Source organism: Crassostrea angulata, chromosome 8 (assembly GCF_025612915.1).
Source record: "Crassostrea angulata isolate pt1a10 chromosome 8, ASM2561291v2, whole genome shotgun sequence".
NCBI lineage: Eukaryota > Metazoa > Mollusca > Bivalvia > Ostreida > Ostreidae > Magallana > Magallana angulata.
In genome coordinates, this window is record NC_069118.1 from 22,152,652 (window position 1) to 22,165,507 (window position 12,856).

General features: G+C 33.8%; 1 pseudogene; it reads left to right on the forward strand.

Annotated features, from left to right (window-relative positions):
• Positions 1–1,062: 1,062 nt before the first annotated feature.
• Positions 1,063–11,280, forward strand: LOC128161197 (twitchin-like; annotated as a pseudogene).
• The last annotated feature ends 1,576 nt before the right edge of the window (positions 11,281–12,856 follow it).

Genomic DNA, 12,856 nt, shown 5'->3' on the forward strand with positions numbered 1-12,856 from the left:
AAGTTCACTCGTTGACGTTGAGAGGATGTACCCAATCCTTCGTCGTTTTTAAACCCTCTCTCTCTCTCTCTCTCTCTCTCTCTCTCTCTCTCTCTCTCTTTTCTGCTTTTGACGAAGCTCCCACTGGACACATTGAAACATTGAATGTTGTGATGCTCTAACCGTCAGGATTTGTTATACACAATTTTGGTCTAAATTAAAAAATAATGTTTGAAAAAACTTAATTTTTAGCTAAAGAAAAAACCCATTTTCACAATAATGAGGCTTATTGTTATTTCTTGCATAAACCCTTGACAAAAGTTGAGCTCATGAGACACATTACATCATCATTAAAAATAAAACACCCAATGAAATCGCAGCGTGTATTTGTTCTTTACATTGTTAAAGTTTAAAGGCCGAACATTTGACAAACGCCCCCTTTTTACCTGTACAAACTTCAAAATGATGCCGCTTGTCAATCAAGTTTGAACGATAGCACCCATTTCGATGGACGTGATCGTCCGAGCGTGATCTGGCCAGGTCCGCTGATTTCTGTTTGCTAGCAATTAACAACGTTATTTTTGATATCTTCCGTCACGTATAAAAAAGGGGAATTAAAATTGAACTTTTAACATTACCGGTATTAACATTGTTTTATAGAAAATAAAAGTCAGTAATTGAAAATATGCAATTTATATTTGTATGTGACCTACTAAATTCCACGAAGATGCATAAGCAGTTCCAAAACATGTAAAAAAAAAAAAAAAAGATTAAAAAATTTAAACAATCTTATGAGCTACTAAAGCTGTATTTACTGGAAATACACTCAACTAGAACTTTTTGCAGGAAAACGTCACTGAATGGAAAACAAACTCCAATAATACTGTCATCATAAAAAGGCTGAATATAGTGGTTTGAATTCTTATACAATTATATTTATTAAAATTGACTTCCTAAAAATGTCAAGTGCTAAACACAATGTACTGAATTACATTTTTAGAGTAGATTTAATTTAATGATTTTTAAATTGTACTTTACACACGTGTATTTCGGACAATGCGTAACATTTCCATGAAAAATTGCTTCATATCATTAGAACAACAACATATTCAAACTAAGACCAATTCTGACTGATTAATTATTAATATTTATTAGTCCCCTACAGGTTTTCACCGGAGGGGACTATAGCTTTCCTCTGCGTCTGACAGTCCGTCCGTCTGTCTGTCTGTCCCACTTCAGTTTTCCATACTTTTTTTCTTTATGTACTTGAGGAATAATATGAAATTTGCTGAACAGCTTCAAAATGTCAAACTACAGATCAAGATTACACTTTTGTAGCGTCTGGTTGACATATTTTCGAGAATTTTTTAATGTTCGGGTTCGATATTCTGCATAACAGTGCATTGTTTTTACAATTTCCACAAACCGGTAGGGGATGTGTATTGCTTATGCAATACTCTCAGAATGCTTGTTTCCTGTGTATTAATTCGCTTCTTGTGTTTAATGATTAGCAGCGTTCACGACCGCTGGTAGACTGCAAGCCCAGAGGCTTCTACACCTCTAGAAATTAAGCCCCGCCCTCACCTGAGATTTACCACCCGGTAAAAATGTGTGGCCTTTAAGGACAGTCAAATGGTATAAACATTATTATGTTCCCCCACCCATAACTACTATTTAGACTCATCTATAAAAGTTATCTAACAGTTTCTTGTTATTCGACAGAATGATAAGGGTTTTTTTCTGTTTACTTTTTTGATCATCAGTTTAAAATTTGTGATTATACACAGAGAAAACTGTTTTATAAACTACCGGTATTTACTATAATCTCTCAATCTTTGCAGTGTGGAAAACAGTAAACAAACAAAAAAATGGATGTACGTGCTTTAGCATATTGAAAACCATGTCAAGAAAAGATCGAAAAAGAGTTAATCCCATTGAAGAGTCAAGGAAATGGAGTGAAAAGAATATTGATCCACCAGGATTTAATAGAAGTTTATTTGAGAACAAAGGTAAGGAAAAATTTTTAAATTGCCCTAAATTAAACTTCTGAATTTTGTTTGGAGACCAATCTAGTTGGTATTATTCCTCTATTGTGAGTTAAATATTTCATGAATCCTATTACTTTTGCTTGCTTCATGGTTATCAACAGGTATTACTCCATATTATCAATAAATTCTGCTATATGGCCCGCTGATAGCTGCACAAATATATATACATTAAATTTAAAACCAAGGAACTTCATTTTCCAAGGAAGTATATGTATTATTGAATAAAAAATTCAGTTGACTAGTGACTACTGTGGATTCATCATTGTTGAAGAACATTTTCGGTATTAAAAATTTTCACAGAAGATGTTCCTAAATTAGTTTAAATAGTCCAAAACCATGTGGAACTTTTTGTGTGCAATAAATATACAATTTTTGCATGGGTGGAACTGTAGCTCTACGGTCTGTCAACCTGAATTTCACGTGGAGCTATACTGTTCTGCAAAAATACAAAAATTTTCTTTTGTACAAATTCTTTGACATGATATCAGTGCAATTCATCTAATAGTATATACATGTACATATGACAATAACATATAAATTGAAATCAACAATTTCTTTATAATTTCCATGTAGCTTCCTGAACGCTTATATTATGTATTATAGGCAGAGGAGTCAGAACAACTGGCCGCAGAAATGCAGGCGACTTTTTGTTAGTGTATACAGGAAAGGTTATAACAACGAAGGAAGGTGAGAACTTGGAAGAAGGGTTCTCATCTGGCTACAGATTTTGTTTACAGAGATTTGTGGTAAGTGTCTAGATTCTCATGAAATACTTTTTTGTTTTCTTACTTACCTAAATATATGGATATTGGTTTAATGCCAGGCCATGGCTTAATCAAGTATAGCTAAACATATTTGGCTGGTTTTATGGTGGTAGTCAAGGGTTCCAGCAGTTGGAAAATTCAACATTCAAAGATTTTAGAAAAGTGAACACCTTTATTTGTATGGACTAAATAATGTTGTCACAGAGATAGCTGTCATTTCTCTTATGGTAATTAATTTAAAACATATTTTTCCATCACTGAATCTCGCAAAGACTAATGAATCTATTTAATTTTACAACTTTTTTTTACATCATCCCAGAGGGAAGTCAAATTACATACTTTATTCCTGTGCACTGTTTGAATCCTAAATAAAAATCCCCTATCTGTTATACTACTCTGGCTCCAATTGATGACTATCTCAGATCATTAGCTTCAGTTAATCTATATATTGATAAACTAGTTCCATTTCTACATCACTCTAACTCTATAAAAATCTTAAAGGGCCTAAAGAAAAAATAGGTTTGTTTCCGCTTTCCCAACCGACCCTGAAAAATACTGCTATCTCAAAACTTTTTTTTTGCCATTTTTCAGTGAGGGTGTTAAATTTTCGTTTTTTTTTTTCAGATCATCAATTTTTTAAAAATTTAGTCAGAGAAACGTTTGGACAAGTCTGTTTATTACATCAACGTTGAAAAAACGCTTGAAATTAAAAATGGCAGGACATTCTGCAAACAATAGCACCCATGCAAGGCTGCAATTATCAAAAGCTAACTCATAAAACTTGACCACTCTAGACGTTAATTTGCTTCATTCTTAATTACCCTAACACGTACAGCTTGAATTGTCTGAATAACGCATTCTAAAATCACTATAATAATTACAACTAATACGCTAAAATTTACTCCTCATCACATACATGAAGAAACATCACAACTACTAGTATACAACAGTCTGCATAATATTATAATAATGAGAGTGTTGTGTTGTGCAGTACTATGCTTATATATAATAACCAGGAATTATTTGCATGCACTTGCTTCTTGTTTGTGTGACAGAGAAAGAAAAAATATAAAAACATTGTCATCTATCTGAAATGCATGTTAGGCCTTACAGTACTTAAGTACTGTAAGGCCTAACATGCATTTCTGATAGATGTATATATTTTTAAATTTTTAACATGTCTTAAAAAAATTAATCTATAATAGTTTACACAAGCCTATATTATTTTTATTTCTTTGATTTAAACAAAGGCTCTATCCAACTTTTTACTAAAGAAAATGAGTTCTTGTAGTATTATAAACATATATTTTGGTATGAATCTTTTATTAATGGAAGCAATTAATTTAACTCGATCATTTATAGTGTTGATGCATCAGAAGAAGATGGGAGATTGGGAAGGCTTGTGAACCATGGGAGCAAGAAAGAGATCAACTGCAAAATGAAATTAATAGGGGAAGTGCTATGTCTTTTTGGAACCAGGTATTTACAAAATAATTTTGCCTGTTTACCGTGTACTATAGGCTTACTGGTACTGATTTAATTATCATGATTAGGCCAACATTTTTTTATTTTTAAGTTTATGAACCCAAAAGTTTTAAGTCCCATAGGAGGAGAAAATGAAAACAAAAAAATATTTTTTCAATACATTATCAACATTATTTTTTCATGTACATTATATAAGTTTCACTGAAAAGATTTCTTATAACTGTGGTATTTCTCAACTTGGTAAACATATTGAGTAAACATATATGGAAACAGGCTCTGTATATTGTTGAAGCACAAATTTTTGTGGGGTTGAAATTTCGTTGTTTTATAGCAAAATAATGTTTTATTAAGATTTAATTTCATCATTTTAAGAATATCTTAAATGTTAACTATCTGGTTTAAAATTCTCATCTCCCCCTTGGCAGATTTAGTGTAATTCATATAATGCCATATAGCGGTTCTTCTGAGTTATTTATTGTTCTTGAAAAAACACAGTTGTGTTTATAATGGCAACAGCAATACAGCATCACTTTAAAGTATATGTCACAACAAATACCGAAAATAAATTTCTCTTCAGCTCATCCTGTAGGTGCAGGAAGTAATAGATAACTTGAGATACATGGTAAAAACTGCCAAATGTATATATCTTCCTCAAACTAATTTTTCTGGATTCGTGCAATAAAAGCAAGTATCACTTTGCGCCGCCGTTACTGTGAATAAGCTGAATAAAATGAACAATTTGATTGGATGCCCTGAAAAGTCATTATTAATAAGCAAGTTATGTTGAAGTTGGCTAAATCTGCCCAGGGGGAGATGAGAATAATGAATCCGACATTTGGCTAGCGAAGATGCTATGTCTTCCATGTTATGGTATTTTGATATCATTTCAAACTGGTCTAAAGTGGTAACAATTAAAATGTTAACAATATATCAACTCAATTTTTTTATCGGTAAATTATAGTACGTGTAGTAACATTGATGTCCATTCTAAAGGGGCATTATGTTGCATGAAATTTGATTGTATTATTTGACAAACAGTAACCAATCATAATGAATGTCTTATACAGAAATATGTTCACTAATTTTGAATTGAATTAAATCGAAATTGATCTAGAATGAACCGAATATCAAAATTAATTTTGTCGTGAATTGTAATGCATTTGTATCATGATATTTCACCCCTATTGTCCTTATACATGTTATACCCTGTCAACAAGTGTATAATGAAATGTACTTGTTTAAATAGATTAAAGTAATTGGTTACATAACTTTAGTTGACTATCAAATTTTACTATTATTCACAACAGAGATATATACATGAGGGAGAAGAGCTATTATATGACTATGGACTCAAGTCTTATCCATGGAATTCTAAGGTACAGTGAAAATTTGCTTTTAAAAGTTGGATTTTGATAACTTATAGGTAAATCCTCCATCACAAGGAAGCTGGTGGCCGGCATATGCTTTAAAAATAAATAGTCAGATTTTGTATTATTATTGAATGCAAATCAATTTATTTAGGAGAAAACAAAACCTAGTAAGTCTAGCTTAAATTGTAATATTACAGTGGTCTTTATTACTGACAACATTCCTTTTTAGCTCACCGAGACGAAGTCAAGGGGAGCTTATGCTATACCGTCGGCGTCCGGACCTGGTTAAAGTTTTTGTTGCAGGTCCTGTATCTAAGCTATTACTTGTCCTATCTTCACCAAACTTGCATGGATGATGCATCTGGACCTACTTATGGACCTGAAAGACTCTGATGCTGAATCTGGGTCCTAAATTACAGATGCTGAAGGAGGTTAAGGTTGTTGGACCAGGTTAAAGTTTTTGTTGCAGGTGCCCTTTGATAGCAATTTATAAGTTACTCCTGGTCCTAACTTCACCAAACTTGCATGGATGGTGTGTCTTATAATACTGATGCACCAGACAGGCTTGAGTGCTGAATCTGAGCTATAGGTTTCGGATGCTGGAGAAGTTAAGGTTTTAAGAGCTGGTTAAAGTTTTTGTTGCAGGTGCCCTCTGAAGATAATTTCTTAGTTACTACTGGTCCTTACTTCACCAAACTTGCATGGATGGTGCGTCTTATGATACTGATGCACCTGACAGGCTTGAAAGCTGAATCTGAGCCATAGGTTTCGGATGCTTGAGGAGGTTAAGGTTTTTGGAGCTGGTTAAAGTTTTTTGAGCAGGTGCCCTCTAATGTTATGTCTTAGCTACGCCTAGTCATAACTTCATCAAACTTGCATGGATGGTGCGTCTTATGATACTGATGCACCTGAATGGCTTGAATGCTGAATCTGAGCCATAGGTTTCGGATGCTGGAGGAGGTTATGTTTTAAAAGCTGGTTAAAGTTCTTGAAACAGGTGCCCTCTGATGATGATATCTTAGTTATTACTTGTCCTAACTTCACCAGACTTCCATGGATGGTGCGTTTTATGATATTGATGCACCTGACAGGCTTGAATGCTGAGTCTGAGCCATAGTTTCAGATGCTGGATAATGTTAAGTTTTTTTTAACAGGTCACATGTTACATAGGTAATAGTACTATTTCAAACTTATATAGTTGTTTAAACTGTAATATGAAAGAATCGCAGAGGAAGCTTCAGATGCAGAGCTTGATCTCCATTATCAAGGATGCTAAAAAATATATCTTAGTTATTACAGGTCCTAACTTCACCAAACTTGAATGAATGGCGTCTTATAATACAGATGCACATGATAGGCATGCATGCTGAATCTGAGCCTTAGGTTGCGGATGCTGGAGGAGGTTAAGGTTTTAATTGCTGGTGCCCTCTGATGATGATATCTTAGTTATTACTGGTCCTAACTTCACCAAACTTGCATGGGTGATGCGTCTTATGATACTGATGCACCTGACAGGCTTGAATGCTGAATCTGAGCCATAGGTTTCGGATGCTGGATGAGGTGTAGTTTTTTGGAACAGGTCACATGTGTAATAGATGATAGCTTGCATAGTTGATTTTACTATATTATAAATGAAACGCAGAGGTTGCTTCAGATGCAGAGCCTGATCTCCATTATCAACGATGTTAAAGAAATCTCCTACCTCAATTAAACCTGCTTGATAGAAAGATGAGGTTGTTATTAAATGATATAACATGATTCCTATGATTAAGTATTGTATGATATGAAACACTATTGTTTAATATGATACAAAATATTATATGTTATATTGTAAAAAGTTATATGATACAATATAATATTGTATCATTTTTTTTGATATTTTATGATATGATATTGTATCATGATATTGTTCTGTATAGTATTGTATATTATGATACATTCTACTACAGTTATTGCCGAGATCAAAGAGATGCGGCGGACATTATTCTTCAATATACCACGAACGTCATCAGTAAATTATCAGATCAGAAATACCTATTTGTCTCGCACTGATCATGGAAGTACAACTTCAAACCATAAAAATTTTAAAACCATGTCAATTTCACGTGTTAGTTCCAGTCAAAACAATGTGTATTGCCTCAAATCTTTATTTTTAAGAGATCAATGCGGCTGTTCCTAGGACCTCCCTGGCACATTTTCACTGTGTGTTTTTACATAAAATATATAACGTGTAGTAGTAATAATCGTATTAAATTGCCCTTAAAATATTAGGAATGTGATTCAAAGATTTTTATTAATAAGTGAAGAGTATTAAAATCCTAAGAAAAAAGTCTGTCGTCTGCATGTGATTCCTTTGATCGATACACATGTAAACATTACTAACAAAACCGTTGGGGTTACACAGAACAGCCGTCAAAATGACCTAGATCATCTCTCTATAGGAGAAACGATCTGTAGAAATACTGGGCTGTTAGTAGAATAGAAATAAAGTTCTTGTTTTCGTGAATGTTGCAGGATAACCTCCTCGGCTTTTATATTTCAAAACAACATTTCTCGACCTCGGAGGTTATTCTGCAACATTCACGAAAACTCGTACTTTATTTCTTAATCCATGAATATCCAAGATCATAAAGTATGATTTTCATATAATATGATAAAGGTGGTCTCATAAAGGTGATGTCTCATAAGGGTGATGGCTCGTCTCGGTGAGCTTTGTAATCTGTGATTACCTATGTTTTTATATTCTAGGAACATCTGCATTTTTTGCAGAATTATTGGTTTTTTCGTATTGTTTTACTTTTAAATTTATTTACTAACCAGTGAGATGCCCCTAATTCAAACGAGAGGGGGATATACTGTTTTATCCATCTGGGTCTGTTTGTTCATCTTTCTGTATGTTGGTAACAAATGTCTGTCACATTCTTCTTAAATTGGCAACTATTATTTATACAGTTGCTTGAGATTTTAACACACTCATTGTATAGGCATATGACATATGGTGGGAGTCGTTTTTGTACAAATTAGATGTCACTTTCCTATGAAATGACAAATGTATTCTTAGACTTGAATTTAAAATAAATTTTCATTACAGTTTTCTCAGAAATTGCTCATCGCAGATGCGAGAGATTTTAACACATGTACTCTTTGTTTAGTGGTAGGCATTCCATTTAATGGGATTCATTTTTGAGCACATCTAATGTCCACTTTCTGTTACATTATGACTGTGTTTATTTTGTATATTCACATCAGGGTGGGGTATAACTAGTGAGTATTGACTCACAGATTTCTTGTTGTTTTAGACAAACCATCTGCCCCTAAGGGACCATTCAGTGTGTCCAATCTCACTGCTTCATCTGCTGACTTGAATGGAAGCCAACAACAAAAGATAACGGTTCTCCAGTCACAGGCTATGTTATTGAGTCCAGACCTAGCACCAGAGCAAGATGGAGCAAAGTGGCCAAGATGGATGACAACACCACCAAATACTCTCCCAAAGACCTCATTGACTATCTGTTCAGGGTGTCTGCTGTTAATGAGGAGGGACAAGTCTCACCACTAGAGACCAACGAACCTGTGAGACTTAAGAGGAAGATAGGTAAGAGCCTACATATGTTGAAATGTATGCTTAAGTGTGTAAGATAATGTATGATTACTGGTTAAATATCTTTGTTTCTCTTTAGATGTTCTATCTTCAAGTCAAAGTCAAAGTGTCTAAACTTGGTCCCGATTTTGTGACACTGGATTGGAAATCACTGTCTTCAGATGGAGGCTCCAAGGTGACAGGGTATGTGGTGAAGCAGAAGAGAGGCTCTGATGGTGACTGGGAGGAGGTGGCCACTCTAAAGGCCATTGAGACGTCTTACAAGGTCCCCAAACTTGATGAAGACCAAGAGTATTTCTTTTCTATAACTGCCCTGAACCAGAACGGACAAGGAGAAACCTGTGAACTGGACACGTCTGTTGTTCCAAAGAGACCTCCAGGTAAACTTGAGCTAAAACTCATTGTTTAAGCACTTCATACACTGTATTTACAAAGCTTGGTGTATGAATAAGGCTAACCAAATGTTTGTATTTACATGATCTTTGATTAGGTCTGCCATCAAAAGCACTGGGTTTATTTTGTCTGTAACAATGCCATTTCATGAAAACGTTTTCAATACACATCATGTATTTTGAGTATTTTGATTTTTTTCTGTTGTTGAGATTTCTTTTCAAATGCATATAAAAAGTGTATTTTATGTGCATTTTCAGAAAAACCATCGCCACCAGTTGGTCCAGTCATACTCTCAGGCATTCAGAAAACCACTTTGGTGTTAGCCTGGAAACCCAGCAAGAATGATGGCAGATCTCCTCTAACAGCTTACTATATTGAAATGAGGGACCCTAATAATGGATCCTGGTCTGCAGTCACCAAAGTGACCCCAGACATCACCAGCTACTGTTTCTTATGATTTTGTTTTAAGATTGTCTAGAAATGGTGTTTGGAACTGGAGATAAAGAAGATCCCCCAAGCAAAGAACTTAAAAAGCAAAGAGGTATTTGTCTGAATTAAAACTGAAAGTAAACAAAAAACTAAAGTATAAGCTTCTGCCATACAAAATAGCAATGCAGAGAGTAATGCATGTTTATGTATTTTTGAAGCTGGATTTTATGTCAATATGTTATTTGATTAAGGCAGTTGAACTTGTTGTGTTACTTTCAGGTTTTAAAAGAATAAGTGGAGAAAGAAAACCTAATGGACAGCAGCTGAGAAAGCAGCAGTTAAGAGGCAAATGGGCCAGTTTTTAAATCTAAAGACCCTGCCAAAAAAACATGACTGTGACCTGGCTCTTCAAAAAGAAGAGAGTTTGAAAAATGGAACCTGGAAACAAGTCAAAGACTTTGTTAGAAATACAAACTTGAAGCTACTTAAACAGTAGGATTCAAAAATGAAATGTATGAAGTGTTTAGTGTAAATTGACTTGTTTCTATAATGAAAAGAAATTTTATAATATTCAGAACTAGAGACAGATCAGAAATGTAGTGTATGTGCATTGATTTACTTGTTAGTTTTCTAGAGAGAGAGACAGAGGAGCTTTTGCTTTTGCTTTAAAAGTAATTTTTAGTATCTTTATAATGATTTTGAATATTCATTGTAATAGTGGTTGTCTTATGAAGAAATTTTTATGACAAGTAAAATAAAGCTGTAAGCTCCTGTTAGCCTTCATGATACACATAAACCTGATAAAAGCCTTTTTATAGTGACAGACTTGGTGTCATGTATATCATGTTGGACTGCCTAGTGACATGAATGCTAAAAAATTGATGAAAATAATGCCAGATCTTAGCTGTTATATAATACATGTATTTAATGATCTTTCCATATGAAATATTTACTACATATATGTACAATATCCTTAAGGATTTAACCATTTTATGCTCTGTTTTGCATGTACATGAAGTTAAAATGAAGGTGAATTTGGAATGATAAAGATCTACAGCAAGAGCATAGTTGGCTAAGCTATTGTTAATTACGGTAAATGAATTCAGTCAATGTTATCTATTTTATATTAAGAATGAATTTGCTATGCTTAGTGTTCAATTAGCTCTTGTTGATAAAAGAAATGTAATTAAAGATGTATTTTGCCATTTAGAGTGATTTTCGTTTTGATTTCTTTTTAGGTCATTCTTTTTAAAACTAGTAAAGAAATGCATTTATTTATAATAATTTTTAGGTATAATAAAGTTTTGGGGATATAGGAATCGCCTTGTCTGTCCGTCTGTCTGTGCAATCATTTAGGTCCATATCTTTCTAATGGAGGAACATTACAATTCCCCACTTCACACAAAGGTTGCTTACAACCTGAGGGTGTGTTGTGATCTTGACCAAAGGTCATTTGTGCAAGTACAAGATCACTGGAAAGAAAATTGTATAATTTGTGTCTGGTCTTTATCTTTCTTATGGAAAAACAAGGGAAGTCCCTACTCCATAAAAAGATTGCATATGACCTGAGGGTGTGTCATGATCTTGACCCAAGGTCGTTTGTGCAAGTTGAAGGTCACTCCAAAAAATTGCATACTTCATGTCTAGGCCATATATTTTGTAATGGATAATGATTAGAAGCTGAAACTTGACACATGGATTGCCTGTGACCTGAAAATGTGTCATGACCTTGAGCTTTTGTCATTTGTGGTTCAAGGTTACTGGAAGGAAAATGGTGTATCCATTAATTAAAACTTTTTGATCAAGACGAGTAAATTCATCATTAATACATTAGGCTTTTAATACCCCGCAACTTTGGTAAATCATATTTACCGAGTTCCTTCCCATATTGAAACTGCCGTTACTATTCCATAACATTATATGATTGATGATTGCCTAAAATGTCCTGCTTTTGTTACTATACCTCAGGGGTGCGTTTTACTACAGAACTAGCGACTAAGTCGTAAATCTGTTAAGTCTCACAAAATGAATCTCAACAAATGGAATTGTTACGTTAACACTCCTGTCAAACAGTTTCAATATTTTAGGTACAGTGTATTTTTTTCTGGCATAACTTAAAAGTCTAAATAAATTTTGCATTATGTGCATTTTTAATTTTGGTCATATTTTTTAAGTTCTTTTGTTAAGCGCGGCCTTTTATATTTCTATGTAAAACAGCAAAAAAAAAAATTCCTAGCGGGGGTTATCATTTGTGAGCTTGCTCAAAGTATCGCTAATTTAACATGAAACTGTCATGCGATCAACTATATATCAATGCGTAAATTACAAGAAATTTAGAGATTACGTAATATAATTTGTATTGTTTATAGGCAGATGACGACCTATTACAGACTCTAGTCTCGTAAGTTTTGCCCCACGTTTTAATCTAAGTTAAAGGAAATCTTTTATGAAAATATATATATTTACATACATGTACATGTATTATGAAAAAAGTACTTGGGTTTACAAGATAGTGCAGATGCCCATTGGTTTAATCACAAAATGCAATTTTTAAATTTCTATTTAGATTTACTTCTATAAATTCAATTGCAAACCTCTAGGCTCTTCAGTGGATTAAAAATTGTAACAGTATTAAATATAATAACCACATTTTAATGTGCATGGTCACAGCTCGGCTGGGTAAAGAACAAATAACAATTTTTTAGGCAAAATTCTTTTTGCCTGTGTGTGTATGTGCAATGAAGTCCTCATTTGTCCGCGTGTGTATCAAATTGGCCTTATTTGACT